Below are 21,339 nucleotides of genomic sequence, written 5' to 3' on the forward strand. Positions count from 1 at the left end.
CCATTTTCTTTTGGGGGGGGGGGGTGCTGCTGCTGTCAACCATTGGGGAAACTAAAGTCAAAAGATCACATATAGTAGCTTTGATGCAAAAGAAGGTATATATTTATCTATGACCTGAGCTGACGTGAAGCCAATAATCAAGCTAAGCTAAACTAAGATCACCATGCTAAGTAGCTTCAAACTCCACAAAGAGGCATAAAAGCATCCATGGCCCCATGTCACCAGTAGGAAAAACAACACCACTCCTCTGAAGCAAGCTATTCTTGTATTGAACACATTTGCTTCTCCCTGAGGCTGAAACAGGGAAAATCAAGAAGCAACACAGTGTCTTTATTCATAGCCAAAGCGTTTAAAATAGACACAGTATTTCGGGCACTGATTCACTGTCACTGGAATTTCACATGTACCTGTTATTTATTCTGGTTTGTTCCCTTCAGAGTCCTATATTAACAAAGTCAATTTAATTCAGAAATCCTTGCTTTTGCCAGCCTCTTAATTAGATTTACTCCAATCTTTCCAACTGTGAACTCAAATTTATGTGATTTTCTTTGATCCGTTTATTTTGTTCAACCCACTATCAAAAAAGAAAGAAATGTTGGACAACTGTGAACGCAACACCAATACAGGCCGAATGTGATCGGGTCATGTGGGCGCTGCTCATTATTCTGCTTGGGACAGAACGGGGACAATTGTTGGCCTGGATCTGCAGAACTATTTGCTTGGCGACGGAGCGTTTTGCCCCACATTCTGTTTCCAGGCCTAGGCCTACTTAAAAAAAAAAAAAACATTGAACGTGAACCAACAAACACACAACGTGTCTACAGAAGTGAGGCAAAACTAATCTGGAAAACATGCAACTTTTACAAAGTCTGTACAAAGGCAGAATCTTTCATTTACCTTTGATAATGGAAACAAAAAGTATGTAATTTCTGAAAATTCAAGAGTGAGAGCTACAATTGCTCAGATCCTACAAAGACATGCATATAGTCAGGGGCGGATTTAGTCATTTTGAGGCCTAAGGCAAACACAGGAATGGGGCCCTCCACAACCCGTGTTTTCCCTCTTTTCAGTCCTTATTTATCTGAGAAAGACGTGCTCTCTGTCTGAAAGCTATTTTGGCCAGAGTGCTGGATCATCTTCAATCATAACACATTGATTAAGGGGACTGCCACTCACGGGGTCTAGTTGCTGAGTATTATGTGTGTCACCATCTTCGGCATTGCCGTAGTTATCATCATGGACAGTGAAAGCAGCAGTTCCGTAACCATCTCCATTCGAAGGATCCTGCAAGGTTGTCTTGTACGTAGCCCCCGCATCGCTAGAGCAGCCTGGGTTAAGACTACTCTTCACAGGGCTGCCAACTTTTCCAAAAACCTTGGAGTGAGATTTGGGGGGGGCCGACCCATATTTTGCCGCGTACAAAGCAATTTCTTTTGGTCTTTATCCTTTAGGGTTTAAATTGGGATTTGGTATATGTGGGTGGATGGGGGACTCCCTAGGGGGGTCTGGGGGTATGCCCCCCCAGGGAAAAAAATTTGAAAAATAAACCATTAAATGGCACTTTCTGGAGAGTTTTTTTGCAAAAAAAAATGGAGAAATCAAGTCTTACATGATATGTGCAAAACTGTAGGGTTAAGAGCCTTTGTGTTGTTGTATCAACAGGTTTTAGGGCATTCAGCATTTACATTATTAACTTCTTATGATATTAGAACTGACCCACACAATGTGCCAAACATAATGAACCACATGAAGAGACAGTAGCATATGTCAGCAACAGCTGAGAAGATTTGGGTCTGTGGGGAACAGGTCCAGGGGTCCCTGGTGTAGGGACCAGGGACCCAAAGTTAAATTAATGTTGAGGGATCAACTAAGACCACTGAAATTCTAAAGAATGAGAACCACTGATCTACATAAATTCTTATCCTTTAACCTTTGTGCCAAGGTTCAGTAATGTTTGGCCCTCATCCTCTGTGCCCCACTTACTGTTTTTACTTTTTTGTGAAAATAAAGACTATTTGTTCATTTTAAAAAACATCAAATTAATTATTTACAGTTACATTTAGAGATGCAGAGGTTAGAGATGCACAATAGTGGCCCAACGTTGCAGTATCGTGTATATATATATATATATATATATATATATATATATATATATATATATATATATATATATATATATATATTATAGTATATATAGGCTAGTATAGCTCAGGTGTGTTTCACCACATTTCTGCTCATATTTACAACTTTGTGCACATAACTCCTCCCATCTCTGTTGTCCGAGATGTGGAGAGTTGTAATATAGTATATTTAGTATAATATAGTATATAGTATAATATAGTCTGCTGTGCATGTTATTCCTCCGCTGATATGGTGGATCTCATTCAGACCGTCTGACAGACGCAGAGGCCCATTTGGGTCTCTGGTCTCTGACAGAGTTTAGAGGTGTCCGTACGCTGCTCTTTATCGGAGGTCTACGCATGGATGCAACGCGTCACTGCCCCCAGCAGAGCGAGTCCACTACAATGAACTGAAGTTGCTACACTACCAGCCGCGCTGCTCACCTCTATTGTTACAGAGAGAGTGGACACGAAGCGCCGGACGGGTCTGTAATACTCAGAGCTCATACCTGAAGCCGGGGAAATGCACCTGGGATGGCTCGTGAAAAAAATGTTCTCATTTTGCGACAATTTTAAAATTCCACAGACAGGGAGCGCTCTTGAACCCCCTCACAGTCTCTGAAAGCACAACTAGTCGATCACGAGTGGCTCAACGGGTAAAAACATAGATGAACTCATCTTTCATAAATTTGACCGACCGGGCTGACACTTCAGCGTGAGAAATCGGGGGTGTGGCGTGTGAGCGTGTGAAACCAGTCAAATGCGTGTGTCTCACGGCCAATGCGTGAGAGTTGGCAGCCCTGCTCTTCATCAGTGTTAGCATTGCTAGCGCAAGCACCGACTTCTTGCTGCTCTTTAGTAACGTTAATGTTAGTGTTGTCAGTAGCCGTTGTGAAAAAGGTTGTTACCTTTGGAAGTTTTGCTAAAAACGGTCGGCTTTCTTCCCGCTTCTTCCTTTTTGAAGAACCACTTTGGTAGCTTCGCTTCATTTTCCAACCGTCTGTAGCCTCCAGCTTAGCGCATGCTGAGCCGTTTGGTTACAAACACACGCTGATGCGCAGTAGGATAATGGAATAGTCCAATGTAGCGGGGATTGGGGGGAGTTTCTCATCATGAATTAAACAATCGGATAGCACTTTAGCGTATCGATGTTTAGATATATAATGAATTGGTGAAAAGTAAGACAACAAATTGTAACCATAAGTTTATGAGGCGTTTTAGGGAGCCCTTGGTAGCTTGGGGCCCAAGGCAATTGCCGACCTTTGTCTAATGGCAAGTCCGCCTCTGCATATAGTAACATAAACAGTTATATAAACTGCCCATTCAGTGCATTATTCTACTCTAACGAGAGTATATAGTCAGTTAGAAAAGCATCATGTTACATATAGATATTGTCCACTTCAAAGACAAAGTCACTTTTGTCAACTGTAGCTAACAGCCAGTGATCAGTGCACATTTTTGACATGTAAAACAAATACAGAAAACATAAAAGCCTCTAATCATTAATTAAATATATATACAGTATTGAAAAAAACAGCTCATCCTGTGAACAGCTGATGCAGACATGTATCAGCAGGGGATTTCTCTGCACATATTGTCGGCAGGAGAGTCAGCAGCAGCAGCACGGGGACTTTTGCTCATGATTTACAGTTTAAGCCAGAGGACAGGTTTCTATGATGTTTCTGATGTAGTAGGCAAACACAAAAGGAAATTCATGTTGAGCCTATGGGTGGTGCATAAAAACTCTACTTCGCCGGTTCTTTCCTTTAGCTGATGTAAGAATGTGCACATCTGGGAAGTTGGCCAGTGTTGACGCTGGGTGACAGATTTCCTCTTTGTGCCTCCAGATGGGAGAGCGTGCACAGACAAGAGGCTGCAGCACCCTGCCAAGCCAACAGTACGATGGGTCCCCTTGCTCCCATAAAGTTACAAAACCCTGGAACACACAGTCAAATGGGACACTGCGAGCAGGCATCAAGAAAAGATTTGCTCCACATTAACCTTGGGGGTCATCACACTAGAACCAGCTGTAATGCACAGCATGAGACACTGTTTAAATGTGTCAAACTGCCACTTGTAATAGTATGTTAGGGTTAACGTGCTCCTATATGTTATGGAAGCATTTGGTCAACTGCTCTGAACCCTCATGTTGTCCTCGGGTCAAATTGACCCGTTTTCCAATATCGATGTTCTTTTCTTATCAACTACCCAAAATAACATGATTGATTCCACACAACGCTCTTTGGTAAGTACAAATCTCTACTTTCATTATTTTTGGGGTGTCTTATTTAACTTTATGGCATTTGAAAAATAAATTGAAGTGGTTTTGAAATAGTATTGAGTAAAACTTGACATATTCCAGTCTGTGATTATCCAGCAACATACATTCCTTTACTTTTAGTCGAAATAATACCTAATTTCTGCTTAGGTAAGATTTCCTAAAAGGGAGGTTTATTGACCACAGATTCCAAAAATAACTGTAAAACCAAAGTTAATGAGTTAGTGTTACGTAGTGTTGAAAATGTCAAAAAAGCAACAAACGTTGAAAAAAAATCGTCAAAGGTGTTGAAAAAAGGGACAAATACGTAAGAAAAAGTTAAAAAAGATAAAAAACGTCAACAATAATGTGGACGTTAAAGACAACACAAAGGTTAAAGGACAATTCTGGCACATGTGTGCTGAGTCGACCGTTCTCTGGGATATGTTTAATGCCCATTGAATGTGTCTCTAGCTTAAAACAAGCTAGCGCAAACCGCCGAGGAAGTAAGAAGAAATCGCAATTTTTATACCGCTAACAAAGCTCAAAATAGCACCACATTTCCACAGTAGCATAATGAGGGTCCCTACATGTAAACCAAAGCATTGATTACAGACAGTTTATATTAAAAGATTTTAGAAAGACATTACTGTTCGCGTGTACAGGCAGGCGCCAAATCTGGGAAATCAGTTGTGAGCATTCGAACGACGAATGCTACGCTTTAGCTATGTTACTCGTTACTGGTTACACACCCTAAAAATACATTTGTGTGTAATGAATAAGCAACACGTTCAGATAAAGTCAACCTGTTGCTTTTCCTCTGATTCATTAAATAAAAAGATTTTCCCTTAACATGAAGACCTTTAGATTTTCCCTTTCATTTGATACACAACCCTACGTGTGTGATACATGGTGCAACAATATTTATTAATGATGTGGCGTATTGCACCTTTTTCTAAGAAACTATTCCAGATTCAAGCATTGTTCTCCCCGACAGTTTTCAACCCCCCCCCCCCCCCATGCATCTCAGAGAAAAATATTCAAATCTAAGTGGAAACATGACATCATCTTCTTTTCGCAGTATCGGTAATCTCCCTGTAAAAGTAAACAGGACATGTGGAGCATACAGAGGTCTTTCTTTAGAGATAAGATAAGTAGAACAGTACAGAAGTCAGAGACAGCATCGAACATCTGAGTTCTCCTTACATAAACGCTCGCAGCACGTCATCTCCACATATGAATCGGCCGTTATCTCATAACCTGCACCCTATTTCTAGACAAGAGCCTGTTCTTCATGCATCTTAGAACGTGCTCGTTGTCAAAGAATAGGACAAGCACTCACAGCCTCTACAGACACTGTACGTCTTGCAGAGGACGGGAGATTAAAGCTGTGTGTGTGTGTATTGTGTGTTTCAGATGACAAAGACAACACATTGAAGAGCTCATATGCTTGGTATGTTGTCGGCATCATCAGGACCACTCACCTTCCCTAGGATGTTTGTAAACCATGCATGAGTACAATTTGAAAGACGTAAGGTGCATTGTATGCATAAATGCAGAAAACATTGCAAACCGTGATACCACAAACTACAAACACTAACATGGTTACTATCGTTTTTGAGTGCCATATTATTATTATGTGTCTCTGAGGAGCATATTACTGCAGTTCTTAGAGGTTAGATAATGCTCCTCCTGTCCCTGACTGTCAAGCTGTCCTTTACTCACTAGTAGGGCTTTAGAGGGGGGTTAACAATCCCTGCTTTTTGCTGCATCTATCAGCAACTGTAAAAAAACCACCAGAAACCAGATCCTTTTTCAGGCAGCTGTCGCGTGCAGCTGGTAACCCGAGACTGGGCTCACCAAGAGGCTTTTAATTCCACACATGTGGTACTACCTGTCCAGTGTGGATTTGAAGATTTTATGCGCGTGGGGCAGCTGCTGGGACTTGTAAGACTTAATAAGAAAGGGGGGGAAAAGTGGGGAAAGTAAAAGTGCCCCTCTTAAATCCTAAACTCATATCTCCATTTGTATACTGTAGCTATTCAACCATTACGTTATCCCCATATCCGTTCCTGGTGAAAAGCCACCATGTGTCTGGACGTGTAAGGAAAAGAGAGAATGAGTTAAGTGGAAATCTGTCACCCCAAGTGTGTGTGTGTTTATGAAACTTTACCACTGACTGCTGCCACACAGTAAGTCCTCTAGAGACACTGCACAGAGGGCTCAGTGAGCTGATGGACGTGGGGGAGGAGGACAGGGAGGAGAGAACCAATCAACTGATACTGGTAAGAGAATATATTGTTATGTTCTTTGGAAATACACTGTATGTCCAGCCTGCCCATGAATGATAAATGAGTGAAAGAAAGATTAGACTTGGTTCACTGCCAGGCTCACTGCAGAGATGTTCTTGCAGTTATGATTCAGAGATGTATTTCCTGGAAATAACTGATCTTCAAAACATAGTCACAAGACCCTGTTTTGCATGCTTTGGAAGCTCTACTTCATCTAAGTTCATTGTGCTTTGCTACTTTTACATGCAATGTCTCAAAATATTGGTTGTCTTCATAAGAGTGCAGAGAGTGAGGAGTTGCAATGCATTTGCACACTGCAGAGTGGATTGATTGCAAAGCAGTTAATAAATACATAACTGAAAAACAACTGGGTTTACAAGAGTCTATTTGACAGGAATATATTGGTTTGTTCTTCTACCACCAGAGGAGGGAACATGGAGTATTACTGGGAAGAGACACAGAGTACTACTAAGAAAGTAACCTTATCTGCTTCGGGGCATTGCTGTGCCATGGGTTTACAGGAATGAGGACACACTGCTGCAATGGAGATTTTCTATTCTCAGTAAACATTACTGTTGAATTCACCTCCACTTAAGGGAATGAACAACAGGCTACTTTGTCTTGCTTTGCCGGACCTTCCTCCACAGCGCTGCGAAGGAGGGTCCGGCGAGTCCACACAGCATTCCTGGATGGGAGAAAAACATGCTCTGGTTTATTGGCATTTCTTTAACCCAATCACAGTCATCATGGGTGGGGCTAAGCACCGGGCAGAGCCTCTGCAAAATTGCCTCGGGAATTAATTTGTTTTGGCGGAATATGCACGTTTAAAAGTTGTCTTAGTTGCGCAACAGAAAACTCAGATTGGACCAATAGTCTAGCTGGATGGATGTCTGGATTTACCCTACAGAGATATGAGGAGCAGCTAACCATAGTCATCATAAATCCACCGGAGTTTAAAATTCCAACACAAAAAAAGCGGAATGTACCTGATATGGAGCTAGATTTTGTTTCTTTATTACATGCGAGAAAAGAAATGATCTGAGAGAAGAAAAAAAAAAAAAAGTTTGAAAAAGTCATCACACTGATAGCAAAAAAAGCATTATACGAGAGAAAAAAATGTTTGTGAGAAATAAAAATTCATACCAATAGCAAAAAATCTCTCCCAAAATACTTTTTTAAACTCTTAAATATATACTATTTTTTGCAATCAGTGTGAAAAAAATGTTCTCAAAAAAATGTGTTTGTCTCAAAACGTTTTTCTTCTCGCTCTCAAAACCTGTGAAAAAGCTATGAAAACATCTTTTAAAAATCTCAAATTTATATTGAAAAGTCTGAAATATTATTATTTTTGGCTTTTGGTGTGAAAACCTCTTCTCTCAACTATTTCTTTTTCTCTCATAAAATGCTTTTATTTCTATCAGTGTGATAACTCTTTCTCTCAAACATTTTTTCTCCTCTCATATCAGTTATTGTCTGGCATGTAATAAAGAAACAAATCTAGCTCCATACTGGGTAAAAAGAGTGACATCCGGCTGAATTTCTGTCAGCAATGAAGCAATCCGGGCTGTACTACAGGCACCTTAACCTGGAGCATATAACATTTGTATGGGGAGGGTTAGATGCAGACAGAATTAATGGAACTACTGTGCCGTTTTAACCTCCATCCTCTTTTTCTCAGCAGATTACTCACTCTGCAGCTGGTTGGAGGCTTCACTCTATGTGCTCAGCTGGACATAACTTCCCCTCTCCTCCTTTTTACTCAGCATCACTTACAGCTAGGTCTGGCAGCCGCTTCAAACAAACATGCATGCCCACGTGCCAGGAGGTAAATGCAGGAGAAGATGTTTGATGCAGTTCTCCGCCTGCCTGTGGTCACAGGACTGCACCTGCACTTTCTGACCTCCTTCCATCTTCAACAATTAATCATGCCAGAGAAAGTTTGTATGTATGTTATAATTTTCCGGACGACCTGATTCTCTGTTTTTTCCACACATAAATTTCAAAGAAAGACAGTAAGAACAAGCTAACCATATTCGACTCATCTTGCCTGGCCGGATTTTCTCTTCACCTCCGATATTTCCTCCTTTTATACAGGCTTTTTTTCGGATTTTTGTAACATTCAAATATTTTTCCCCAAAATGAGATCCCAATGTAAAATCAAGGTTAGGGACATATCACACGTAATTAAAAAGCCACATCAGATCATGATTTCCCAGCTAAACATGTGTATGGGTTCTCCCTTTCTCATTCACCCACGTACCTGTGCACTTCTCTCATTACATGTGCGGACTGCTGTCCTGGTTGTACTTTAAATGAAGGGCCTAAAGACATTCCTATTTCGAAAGGCCAATTAAAAGTCATAGTTTTAATTTTAGTCTTATGGTGTTTTATTGCTATTTTTTGATTTTGTTACATTCTGTGAACTGTTTCTAACTCCTTGCTACTGTAGCACTTTGAGATTTCATTTGAAATGTAAAGGGCATTATAAATAAAATGTATTATTATTATTATTAAATGTTTTTTTATGTCATTTTATGTCATGTATGTGCAGCCCCAGCAAGTATGGAACTAACCATTTGGTTATCTGAACATTACACCAGCCACAAAGGTCCCTAGAGGTTGGATTTTTTGAGATGCAAGGTTCACAGGACAGCAACAAAATGTTGATGAGAAAGCCGGATGGCCCTGCCACCCCACGGAGACTGTCATTCTAAGTTGGCAACGAAGTTTTTGCAGTGTGTCCTGCACCGTCGTCATTACATGACCCTTGCTTTTTTCCTGGCATCGGAGCCCGTTGGTGAGAGGACTCACTCTGATTGGCCGTTCAGCTTAACCCTTCTGATGTCTTTGGGTCAAACTGGACCGCTTTCCAAAAAGTTTTTATGTCACTAATTTTCTAAAAAAGTAACGTGGATGGTTCCCAACAACGCTCAAATTAAATAAATAATCAGTTCACTACTTTTATTGAATTTGTGTTTTTTTTTCAATTTCATAGCATTTGGAGAAAAAACAGTTGGTAAAAGAACGTTAAAAAAAGAGAGAAAAATGTCACTAAAAGTGACTAAAATGTGAACAAATGTCAAATAAAGTGACAAATGTAAAAATAAAAAAAGTAAGACTTAAAAATTTGGGGAAAAAGCCACGAAAATTTCAAAAGGCTCAAAAAAAGTCGACAAATGTTGAAAAAGTGACAAAATCATTGGGGGAAAAGTCACAAAAAGGGGTCGAAAAAGACGACCATAACCTTGATAAAAGGTTTGTCCTTTTAAATTTTGACTCAGAAAAACAAAAAATGTCCAGGTTGGCGGGACGACAACACGAGGTTTAAGCGAATTGCACGAGGAGAAAAACAAAAGAAGAAAGCAAGCAAATGACTAAAGTCCAGAGGGCACAAACGGCTCATTGAAATTCAACATCTGATCAATCCAATACGCACAGGGCTGTCAAAAACGGCCAAAAATTACGTTCACATGTTCCTTATAAAAAGCACAGAGGTTCCAACTATTCAAATATCTATTTTTGCACATTGCGTCCATAAGAGGCCAAACGAGAGACACGTGCTGGCATGGAGAGTCGTTTCCTCTCACGCAGGCTCAGAACGTACATGCTACAGCCGTTGGCTGTTGACTGTAGTCTTTGCATTTTGTGCAACTTTGAGGAAAAATAAATCATCGGCATAGTCGGACTTTGTCGCGACTAGTTCTTTGCCATCTGCCTATTTCGTCAACACCTTAAAGTTTAGTCCCAATTAACTGTATTAACCCAACAGGTACACATTCATGGCTTATTTTTACCCCTTGCCTTATCGTTTTTAGTCTTTTTGTGCTTGGCTACAGCGACCCATTCCCCCTCTCTTCAAAGACCTGGCCAGTGGAGGAAAACAGGATGTAGGTAAGTTCTGCTCTGCTGAGAAAAGGGGAAGTCTGGCTCACATTAGACGGTGGTTTACTTCGACATTGCTGACGATTACATCAAAGCGACTTGCATTTGCCAGAACAATAAAAGTCCCACTTCAGTAAGTTGTCTGGTTTGAATGTGTTTATAGGACCATGAGTGTTTTAGGTCAAAGCTGAAGCAACACAGAAAAAAAGATCATGAACTAATAATATATCTATGTCTTAAACTCGGCCACTCAGAAGAAGCCCTTACTGTGTGATGATGTTCCAGCAGCAGTGCCTCAAGATTATTTACGCTTTGTGCTGTGAAAGGGTATTTAGAGAGGTTAAGCTTATCTGCCCTTCTAGTGTGATTAATCCTCCAGTAAATGTATCATTTGATAAAAGATTACTCTCTATCTCTTTGTTGCCTTTTCACACACAAAAGATCTTCCAAAAGCTCAATTGCATCAACTAATCTATATACAAAAGTGATTCAATGACAGAGCCGAGTTCAGACAAAAGTACTGTATGCTGCTGGTGTGGACTTACATGACACCAGATCACTAAAGTTATTTTAATTCACTCATCTCTTCAACAAAGACCAAAACTCCCTGACATGTGATCAAAGAGGTTCATCTTAAGATCCTTTTTTCTCTCTGTCTTTCAGACTTCAAAGCCCTCAAACATCTTCTGCTCAACAAAAAAACAGCATTTGCTGTGTGGCTGCTGCTCCCAGCAGCAGACAGGGTGGTGAAAGCTGGCAGCAAACATAAACCCAAGGAAATAATACCTCAGCTGGACTTTCAGATGGCATGCTTGTAGCCTTGCTGCATTTTTTCAGTCTATCTTCATGTCTGTCTGTCTGTCTCTTTCCCTTTCTCTCTCCTGCTGGGTGTCATCGTTTTGCGAAGGTGACAGTGTGGTGAGTCAGCTCGGACTTTCCAGCTTCTCCTCTGATCTCTCTGGAACTCATCTCACAATGCCTTTGCCTGCCACACACACACACACACACACACACACACACACACACACACACACACACACACACACAGTCGTATCTGGCTATCTTTGTGGGGACCAGTCATTGACATAATGCATTCCCTAGCCCCTTACCCTAACCTTAACCATCAAACCTAAATGCCTAACCTTATCCCTTACCCTTACCCTAACCATAACCTAACTCTAACCCTACTCCTAAAACCAAGTCTTATTCCTTAAAAAGCCCTTTAACGTTATGGGGACCAGCATTTTGTCCCCACAAAGCTGTCAGGTCCACATAAGTATACTGTATTCACAGTTTTTGGTCCCCACAAATGTAGCAAAACCTGGCCCAAACACACACACACACACACACACACACACACACACACACACACACACACGCGTGTCAACATTCAACTCTTTCTGTCTTTTCTGCAAAAGACCAAATTCCACAGGTATTTACCACCTCGCCTTCTCTCATCTCTTCAATACTTGACTCCTTCCCTGAAGCAGGCTCTGCTAACCCATGGAGAGGCCAATGGAATCCCCCCCCCCCCCCCCCGAGTTAAGGATTAGGGCGTCTGCCCAGACAGCCTCATGTCACAGAGGAGTGCCAGGCTGATCTTTCACCTTTTCTCTCCTCTGTCTCAGTTTCCTCCGCGGTGCTCAGGGTCTACTGTGGACCGGCTGAGTGTGCTGTTACTTGGGTGTGAGAGTATGCCAATACGGAATCCAGTTTCACACCCTAACCTGAACTCTATCTGAGAAATACTGTGGGTTTCTTAGATATGGCAGAGTAAACAAAACACGCCGTAACCGAGTCGCAGCAAGCTCTTGAGGTTAAGGAGATGGTGTTGAATCCTCCGATGCACACACTTGTGCATGTGCGCTGTTGTGCACATGTGCTAGAAACAAGTGCACAAGCGGATGTAAGAAGAACCATGGCTGTGCATAATTAAAGTTCTTAACAACTGCTCTTAGGGTGTTTTTCCATTAATTGGACCTGCTCAACTCGCATCGACTCGGCTCGCCTCGACTGAGCACCGTCCTCCTCTTTCCAGTACCGCCTCATGCGTGAGGCGAGTCCCGGCTGGTTGTCATAGCAGGAAACTGCTGGAAATGGCGAGTGCACGACACACACACACACACACACAAACACAGAACGCCGAAGGTGTGTTGCTTTTGATTGTCGGCCTGTGGCTGTTGCCTCAGCCAAAAGACAAATTAGTTTAAAAAGAAGCTGGAGGCAGCAAAAAAAAAAAACGTTGGCTGAACTATTTAAACACGGGGGGGGGGGGGGAGGTTGGTCAGGACATCCCCCACCCCCCCTCCCCCTCCGAGCAATGACGCAGCGAATAGTGACGGTTCTCTCCGACCAATCAGCAGCCTGCAGGTTTTCACGTCACCTTTTGGCATCTTCTCAGCTCGCTTGGAACCTCGACTGAGGTAGTACTACAAAAAGTACCTTTAAGCAGGTACCAGGGACTTTTTTTTTGTAATGGAAAACCAAAAAGGGCGAGTAGAGTCGAGCAGGTACCATGCAGAGTAAAAACGCCATAAAGATACATGCAGAAAGTACATCTAGTGATCAATATTTTGTTTTTAAAAATCGTATTACCCTATTGACACAGATCAATCAACCAGTGCCCACCTTACTCCTTATTTACACAGTGTATGTACAATATAGCACTGTATTGATTTTAAAACAGGCTTTTGCATGTACTGCTGGGTATACAATGTTTGCAGCCAACATTTACACACACATGCACCTGCCTTTCTTGCAGCAATCTTACGGTAAATAGTTTTATTACAAAACGCAAATGCCGCCTCAAGCCAATGTAAATTTGCTACTGTGTCAACTCTGTGTGTGCGTCTTTGTGTGCATGTGTGCGCGCTCCATGCTGTCTGCCTACATTTACATTTGGGATTCCCGCAGGCTTATAAGAACAGTCTTTTTTTTTTATTACCTAAAGGTGACAACTACAGTTTTTTCCAATCGCTTGCACACTGAAATCCAAAGTATTACAGTCACAATTATCAAAACCTTACACTCAATGAGCAAAACGCCAGCCCAGATGTGCACCACTATAAGCACAATGTCAGCTTCCCATTTTTTGCAAGACAATACACGCAGTGACTCACAAAACACTAAACATGTGTGTATACATTAGACACAGAAGTATACCATGATGTCACTTCCTTGCAATTCCAAAGCACTGACTGTCAAATGACCTCACCTCTGAGCCAATGTGTGAAACACAGCCATCAGGTGCGTAATTGTAGACACACCTTTCAGATTTAAGCACTATAAAAATGCTCCAGGTAAGTCTGGTATTTTCTGTACTGTGTTTTCAGTTTTTTTCATGTGTTTTATTTGGTTTGTTGTTGGTTTTTTACTGCAATTGTAACCTGTAATGGATGTAGTGTAACAGAGCTAACAGTGTAAGCACACTAGCTGTATGAAAACTGCAAATCATGTTTGCATATCTGCAAATATGTCTCCCCTGGTTGAATTGACATGTTGACTGGTCCTGGTGATTTGGGTATATGGAGAGAAATAAATTAGATTTTACTCAGTCTGCAGCATTGGTCTTGTGTAGTGTTTGGTGAACTTACAGGTTTTTTTCCCAACCATTTACAAATATTTTCAAAACTCTACACACGTTTCCCAAAAACTGCACAAATCAAATGCAAAAAGCCTCACATCTCCTTTAAAAATTAAACACTGCATTCAAAACGCCATACACACATCTACAAAATGAAGCATTTACATCAAATGGTTAACACTTTTATTTTAAAGCTCTTTTGTCTTTCATAGGCTTATATCTACATTTACAATGTTCTAGAGTGAAAGTTATGTGAGAGTGGTTGAAAAGTGCACTGATGCAATGTTACAGTAAAACTATTTACTGGGCAAAATATTACATTTGTAAGAGTAGCACAGTGCTGTATACAGTAGTAGTGTGTCTGTGTTCAAGTGCTCTCACATACACAACTATGTTACAGTGACAACATACTCTTATAGTATTTGGAAAGTACATTTCCACCCATGAGGTCACGAATTACGTCCGTGTAAGTTAGACAGTGCATCATGCTGATTACAAACCAACCAGAACCGTGTCTACGGTTGATTGGTGGATTGATGGCCACTCAGACAGAGTGGTCTGCAGTGGCCTTCAAGTGGGATTACCTGACGTGTTGCTGTACATTTAAGGATGGGGTCTTACTCTAATAAACCTGTCTACTTCAATCAGGGCTTTAGAGGTTGCAAACAGGTAGGCTGATGCTGGGTCGCAGAAACCAGGGGGTCCGAAGCTAGATAGCTAAGTAGACAGATTGTTATCAGCCATGCAGCAACCTGTGTTGTTGTAAGTGCAAACAGTCCACAGGCAAAATGCCAATTATGCTTGTGACAGTATGTTCTGTTTGTGTATACGCACGCGCAAGACTCCGCGTCCATATGTGTATGTTTGCACACACAACAGCAAAAGCATGACTTCTATTTGTTGTGGACAGGTGTGTGCGTGTGTGTGTGTGTTTTTCCCATCCAATCCGTCATCTGAGTTAGATAACAATCTGACAAATTTGGTAGAAAATGGTGGAGTGTGTCAGGAAAAGAAGACCAGGGGGCCCAAGTTACTGTGTCAAAGGCCATCCAAATCAGCTGGTTCTCTCTGCTTGTTGATACTCATTCTGGGGTAAATAGGGGCATCAATGGTGGCTGCAATTTACCGACCATATGAGATAGCAATGGTTTTCATCTGTGTCTGCAATCAAGAGTGTTGGGTGTTAATTATATGTTACATTACTGATTGTCGTACACTGAATGAGGGTGAAAAAGTCATAGTAATATATTTGTATCTTACAAAATACACCGTTTCATTTAAAGTAATGAGAGCGCATTACAAGTTCCAAACGTTTCGCATTGTTGCATTACAAGTAGTCCCATGCCATCATATCATATGGGTAAAATGTATATTTCTATAAGCACTTAATCTACTTTACATTATTAAAAAGTAATGAAATTGAAAAATATCCCCATTTCTTTACTTTGGATACATTAGACTTGTTTTCATTTCTGCCTCATTTGCCTTTCGTTGGATCTCATGAACCTGCTAATGTAAATACAGCAGACTTGTAGTGTCAGAGTGAGATTACATAGAGGTATGAATCCAAGTTTCTATTTTAATATGATTGCTCATGCAGTTCCTTATACATATACAGTGACTATTCATTCACGTCCAGATGGCTGAATCTCCAAACAACTTTTTTGTCTCTCTGTGGTTGTTTTAAATTGTGTATTTCCTTGCTTTTAAATTCAGCTAAGTGCATAAAACTACAAATAAACACATTTTGTGTCCTGTTTGCTTTGTCATTACCTGCTAAATGGTTTCCGAGGATAACTGCCAAACACGCAAAGGTTTTCCCGACAGCTGAGGGTGGAATTAACCTTCACTCACTAATGTGGTTTCTGAGATTAACCGCAATGGTTGGCTGTTCCAAATCTATCACTACGCAAGATCCAAACTTTTTTTTTTTTTTTAAACCAAAGTGCATGATAAACTGTTATGTAGACTCAGCACCAGACTTGTTACCTGGATTTCAACCGTGCATTTGAGACAATGTGATCACTGTGTATTGTTATGCAGCGTACAATATGATACATAAGAACAATTCAATCAGGAGAGACTTTGTTGCAGAAATGCAAAGATGTATTGTACATAAGCATAATATGGAGCATAATCCCCACGATGGAGCCTAGACACTGGTGATGGAGGAAAAGGAACTCAGAGAGGTGGAAGGGGAGGAGGAGGGTTTCGCATTTGCCTGAAAAGACAAGAAAGAAGACATTTAAAGCAGGATATCGTGCCGTGGATCATGAATTTTGTGGCCAATTTTGATTGCTTTACTGAAAAATGAACGCCTCTTAACAGCTGAATCGTTCTAGAAAGATATGGTGGTGATGGAAGTTATTTAGAAGTCTTCCTTAAAGAATTTGGGCAGAGCTCTATAACATTCACAAGATTTGTATCTTTACTACTAGGTAAAAATCAGATTTGGATTTTTAGCTTCACCCACTGTAAACGTAGACGTGCATTAGATCCCAGTCATCTCGTTTCTCCTCTGTTGGATGTTTCCTTCCAGCTGATTGGCTCACCGCTCGCAGACACACTCCAGATCTGCTCAGTCACCCCAGACAGTTGCTGCCGTTAATATAACTTTGGACACATTTTCTGGCATCCCCTGAATGGGCCATTCACAGGCGGTCATTAGCCTGATCTCACTGCCCATGAGGGATCAAATACCCTCATGTAACACATTTTCAAAAAAAAAAAAAAAAAAAGCATTGTTCTTTGTTTGCTTTCCCCTGGTAATGTTGTGTTTTGAGACAAGCTAACTCATTATGGCTAATAACGTCGTGCGGAATAAAAAGCAGACAAAAGGCTCCGTAATTGAATCAACCGTCATTGTAATTTCTGGGGCATCCCTCACCCCAATTAAGCATTGCTCGCGGGTTGTCATTGGAGACAATGACAACCTCAATAGAGTTGTCACTCTGGATCAGACTGACATGTTGCCTGGGCAACAAGGGTCAGTGGGTTTGCTGTGTGTGTGTGTTTGGAGGACGTAAGATAGGAGGAAGAGCAGGAGGAGGAGGACAGAAGTGTGGAGGGTGTACAGAGAATCTAGATCCACTAATCAGCTGGGAGTCAGTCTTGCATTAGCATGTGATGAAAGCAGTTAAATAACGCAAGGAGGGAGACATTGCACTATTTTCTTTGAGGATATCTCATAGTGATATTAACAGTATACTGTCTCCACCTAATGTGTGCCTTTTCCATCATTTTTCTCCATGACCTGGATTTTGCAAACATATGACACAAAGGTCTTCAGGTCTTTTAACCTTTAGTTTGTGTACTTTTGATGATGTTTTTAAAGTCAAGGTTGGATCCCACCAGAATGGAGCTTTTGACCCTCTGAGCCCGAGACACTCGCCCACACGTAAAAATAGCACCTCTGATTCATAGTTTAATCATTTATCAACCATACAGCACAAGCCAGCGACTTACCAATGGTTGCGTCTGAAAGGTAACGAGTTAGCGGTTGTGGAGGTCTCTTCCGGGTCTTTCTAGCCTCTACAGGTGATTTTCTATTGAGCCTGGAACTTCCAGCCTTTTTCGGGGTTGTTGGGCTTTAAATCCAAACTGTTACATCCAAGATTGATCCACTTTAAGTCCATCTTTCAGCGCGTTTTGGCTCATTTCTGCCGCTAGCTCGCGGCTCCGTCTCTCTTCTCTGTTTTTTAGGGAAATGGAGGCCCCAGTATGCCCATATATGGGAGACAATGTCACCATCTTGTATGGAAGGCCAGAGGGGACAAAAAGGCCAATAGGCTGTATGGAAGGCCAAGAGGAGCACATTTTTGACACGCATTTGCTTGTGTAGCAGTATGTATCAATAAATATGACATTATTATGTTATTATTGGCATAAGTAAATGTCATTAGAGCAAAAGTGTCTTGACCTTATTTGAAAAAATGTATGTATTTTGTCAACTTTATAAGTTATAATGATTATTACTTCACAGTGTGACTCCCAAGACATATGAGAAGTGTTTTAGAAAGAAAAATGGCTTATGTACTACTTCTCTGTCTGTGATATCAATACATATCTGGAAGATTCATGTTCCGTTTTATTTATTTAGTTGTCTTTAAGGCCCTACAACCATTTTTAACATGCAAGTGACCTCACTGTAACCCAAATGTTGTAATAACCCAGTTTGTCCTAAAAAATGATGTTCCTATCTTGACTGTAGACAACAGGGTTGATGTTTTACAAGATTTTTATAAAATAAATCCAGACGGACAATAAACTGTAAAAATGGCCTCAAACAGTCCCACAAGCCCTCGCTGCTATGTCAATATCATGTTGTTGTGAAGCTCTGAATGACTCCTCTGTGTCAACAAACTGTGGTTCTGTCTTGGGCATGCCATTGTGTCTTAATAAATCAACATGGATGGAAACAGGGCTATAAATGGCCGCTAGCCTCCTTTCCTTCTATCAGTCCAGCCAGAGTGCTCTTTTCATTTGCAGAGACATTTGGGTGAAGTGTGCCACTCTTTATGTCTTGGCAAGAATCCACACCCATCTATCACAAAAGCTCTTCTTTTTTTGTGTTCTGCACACACACTCTGCAGAAAAGTGGCCCCTCTATTCTTCTTCATAGCCTTTGAAAGGGCCTGGCTCAGATATCCTATAGGCTAACAGCTGTCGCTAAGCCACCATAACTGGCCCCCACTCAGCACCCAGTGGGGACCAAAACCTCTCCATGTCTGTCGCTGTCTCCATCCTACTGTCTCGCCTCTGGACTGGCTGTCGCTGGCTACTTTCATTGTCTTCATTGTCTTAGTCTCCCTCTTCTATCCCTCTAATTACATTGCATCTTCATTTTTTCATTTAGAAAAAAATGTCTTTCTTTTTTGGGGGGTTACAAGAAACAAAAATAGAAAGGGAGAGGCTATGAAAAATAAAAATGACACAGTGGGTGGGACAAAGAAGGGGAGAGGTCCTCTCTCCCATTCATTGAGCCAAGGGTTCCAGACTGGGCCACACGTCCCCTTGCCACACACACACACACACATGCACACACACACACACACACACACACACGCACACTCACACACACACACACACACACACACACACACACACTTCACCCCAGCCATCCTCTAATCTGCACTGTTCCACCCTGAGGCCTGAGGCTGGGGCAGCTGCTACTGATGGAGCCAGAGAGCCAGCTGTCCTCACACACATACAGTACACAGTCTCACACACACACACACACACACACACACACACACACACACACACACACACACACACACACACACAGACACCCCTCTCCACTCATTCATTTGGGACAATGGAGTCAGGATAGGGGTGTGTGTGTGTGGCTCATGATTTTGGAGTGTGCCGTGGTAATGGGGAGGGGGGCCCTTGCAGTCAGTAAAGTGGTTTTTATAGCCGCTTTGTGTCTCAGCAACAGTTGGCAGCACGTGTGTCAATGACACGCCTCTCTGCTTTATTGTCCATGAAGTCGGAGAGTTTAGGGTGACCCGGGACAAACACACTGGCACAACTACAGAACCATAAAGACATGCATACACACAAACAAAAGAGCATGCGTAAACAGGCAGTTATGAAGTATAGTAACTTTTTGAAAACACAACCTTTATAAAAAAACATGTTGTTTGCTCTGCCAATTTCTGTGATTTCATCATCTTGCAACATCTACAAAAGACCTTTGTCTGTTTTCAACTTCTGAGTATCCTTGAAAAAACATGGAAGGATTTGTTCTGTAACTTTAATAGCTATAAAGTAAGGATTACAAAGTAAGGGCATTAAGCTCCTACATGTTTGACTTTAAAGGAAAAGTTCTCAGGAGAGCTTTAAAAACAACACATCAATGGATTCAATCTTCAGGTTCTGATTGGTTTATCTCTATCTCTAACTGCTGCAGTTTCTGGCTCCTGCTGCTATTGGTTATCCTTGTGTTTATCCCTGATTGGCTTAGCTGGTGAATGCATTCAGCCTCAGCCACATGATTGGTGGAATATCTGCCTAGAAGTGGCTGTGATTTGCCCTTGGTTGGTGTTCTTACCAGTCAGGGTGTTTTCTCAATACTGCAGCTGCTTTGGAGACAGGGTGAAAGCGAGTGTTTGTATGGAGGCTTTATTGAGTGGCTGCATAAGGTGTGTAGTTTGCATCTAAAAGGTCATATGGCTGATGACACATATACACACTCTTGTTCTCTTACACGTACACCTGACGGCTGCCTCGCACCTGCTGCACTGTCTATGGCTGAGTAAGATCCAGATCAAAGGAAGCAGGCCCTTGGGGACTTGTGCGTGCATGCATTTATTCATGTTTGCGTGCGTTCGACGAGACATTTACTGCTTCTGAATCCGTGCCAACAAAGAGGATTTGTATTTGAACAACAGGCGACTCATGTCTGGCTTTGCAAAGATAGAGAGCTGGGAGGGCTGAAAGGACGCAGTATGGCCCAAATGCACACACGCACACACACACACAAGATATAGACCTATAGTACACTTACTGATAGGAGGAAGAGGATGACAGCATTGGGGGAGGGAAATTGCAAACTCCACTGTAATTTATATGTGGACATTGTTCATTTAAAGTGTGTTGGAGAAAGTGTGAAAAGAACAAAAGAAAGAAGAAAGAAAGAAAGAAAGAAAGAAAGAAAGAAAGAAAGAAAAAAGAAATAACGTATATAAAACCATCTGAAATCAGACTCTCTTAACCCTAACCAATCATCAATAAGGCTGGAGACACCCCTTCATTTGCGGTAGGAATTACATAAAGTTCCCTTATGCTCATACACACACCCACCTACCAACCTACACACACACGCAATCAAAGAGGGACGCTCAAAGGCTGGATTCTTTCGCTTTCACCCACAAAGGCAACAGAGTCCGTCTTTGTCACTTTCCAAGTCAGACGTCAGTGAGAGTTTGCCTTGCTCCGGGGCTGTGACTACAGCTTGCCCACACAGAGCCCCCATGTATATCTGCAAATTAGAGGCCACCCACACACATGCTGCACACAGTACGAGATACTGTAAAATATACGATTATTTAATGAAGACAAACAGCAGATGCATAACTTCCTAATTCCTCCTTCTTGCAGTACAGTACAGTACATGCAGGCATGCGTGCAGAAAGCAGCCGCGTGCTCTGACACAAAAGATCTACACAAACGCACACGTATGCAAACTGAGAAACAAGCAGA

At 41.6% G+C, this 21,339-nt stretch overlaps 1 long non-coding RNA gene across 1 annotated transcript in view; it reads right to left on the minus strand.

Moving 5' to 3' along the window:
* Positions 1–21,339, minus strand: part of LOC116689561 (uncharacterized) — a 414,017-nt gene that overhangs the window by 222,165 nt on the left and 170,513 nt on the right. Inside the window, exon 2 of the long non-coding RNA XR_004332035.1 lies at positions 20,639–20,643. This is a non-coding gene — a long non-coding RNA (uncharacterized LOC116689561). The remainder of the gene's footprint in view (positions 1–20,638; positions 20,644–21,339) is intronic.

The sequence above is a fragment of the Etheostoma spectabile genome, chromosome 5, assembly GCF_008692095.1.
Source record: "Etheostoma spectabile isolate EspeVRDwgs_2016 chromosome 5, UIUC_Espe_1.0, whole genome shotgun sequence".
Lineage (NCBI taxonomy): Eukaryota > Metazoa > Chordata > Actinopteri > Perciformes > Percidae > Etheostoma > Etheostoma spectabile.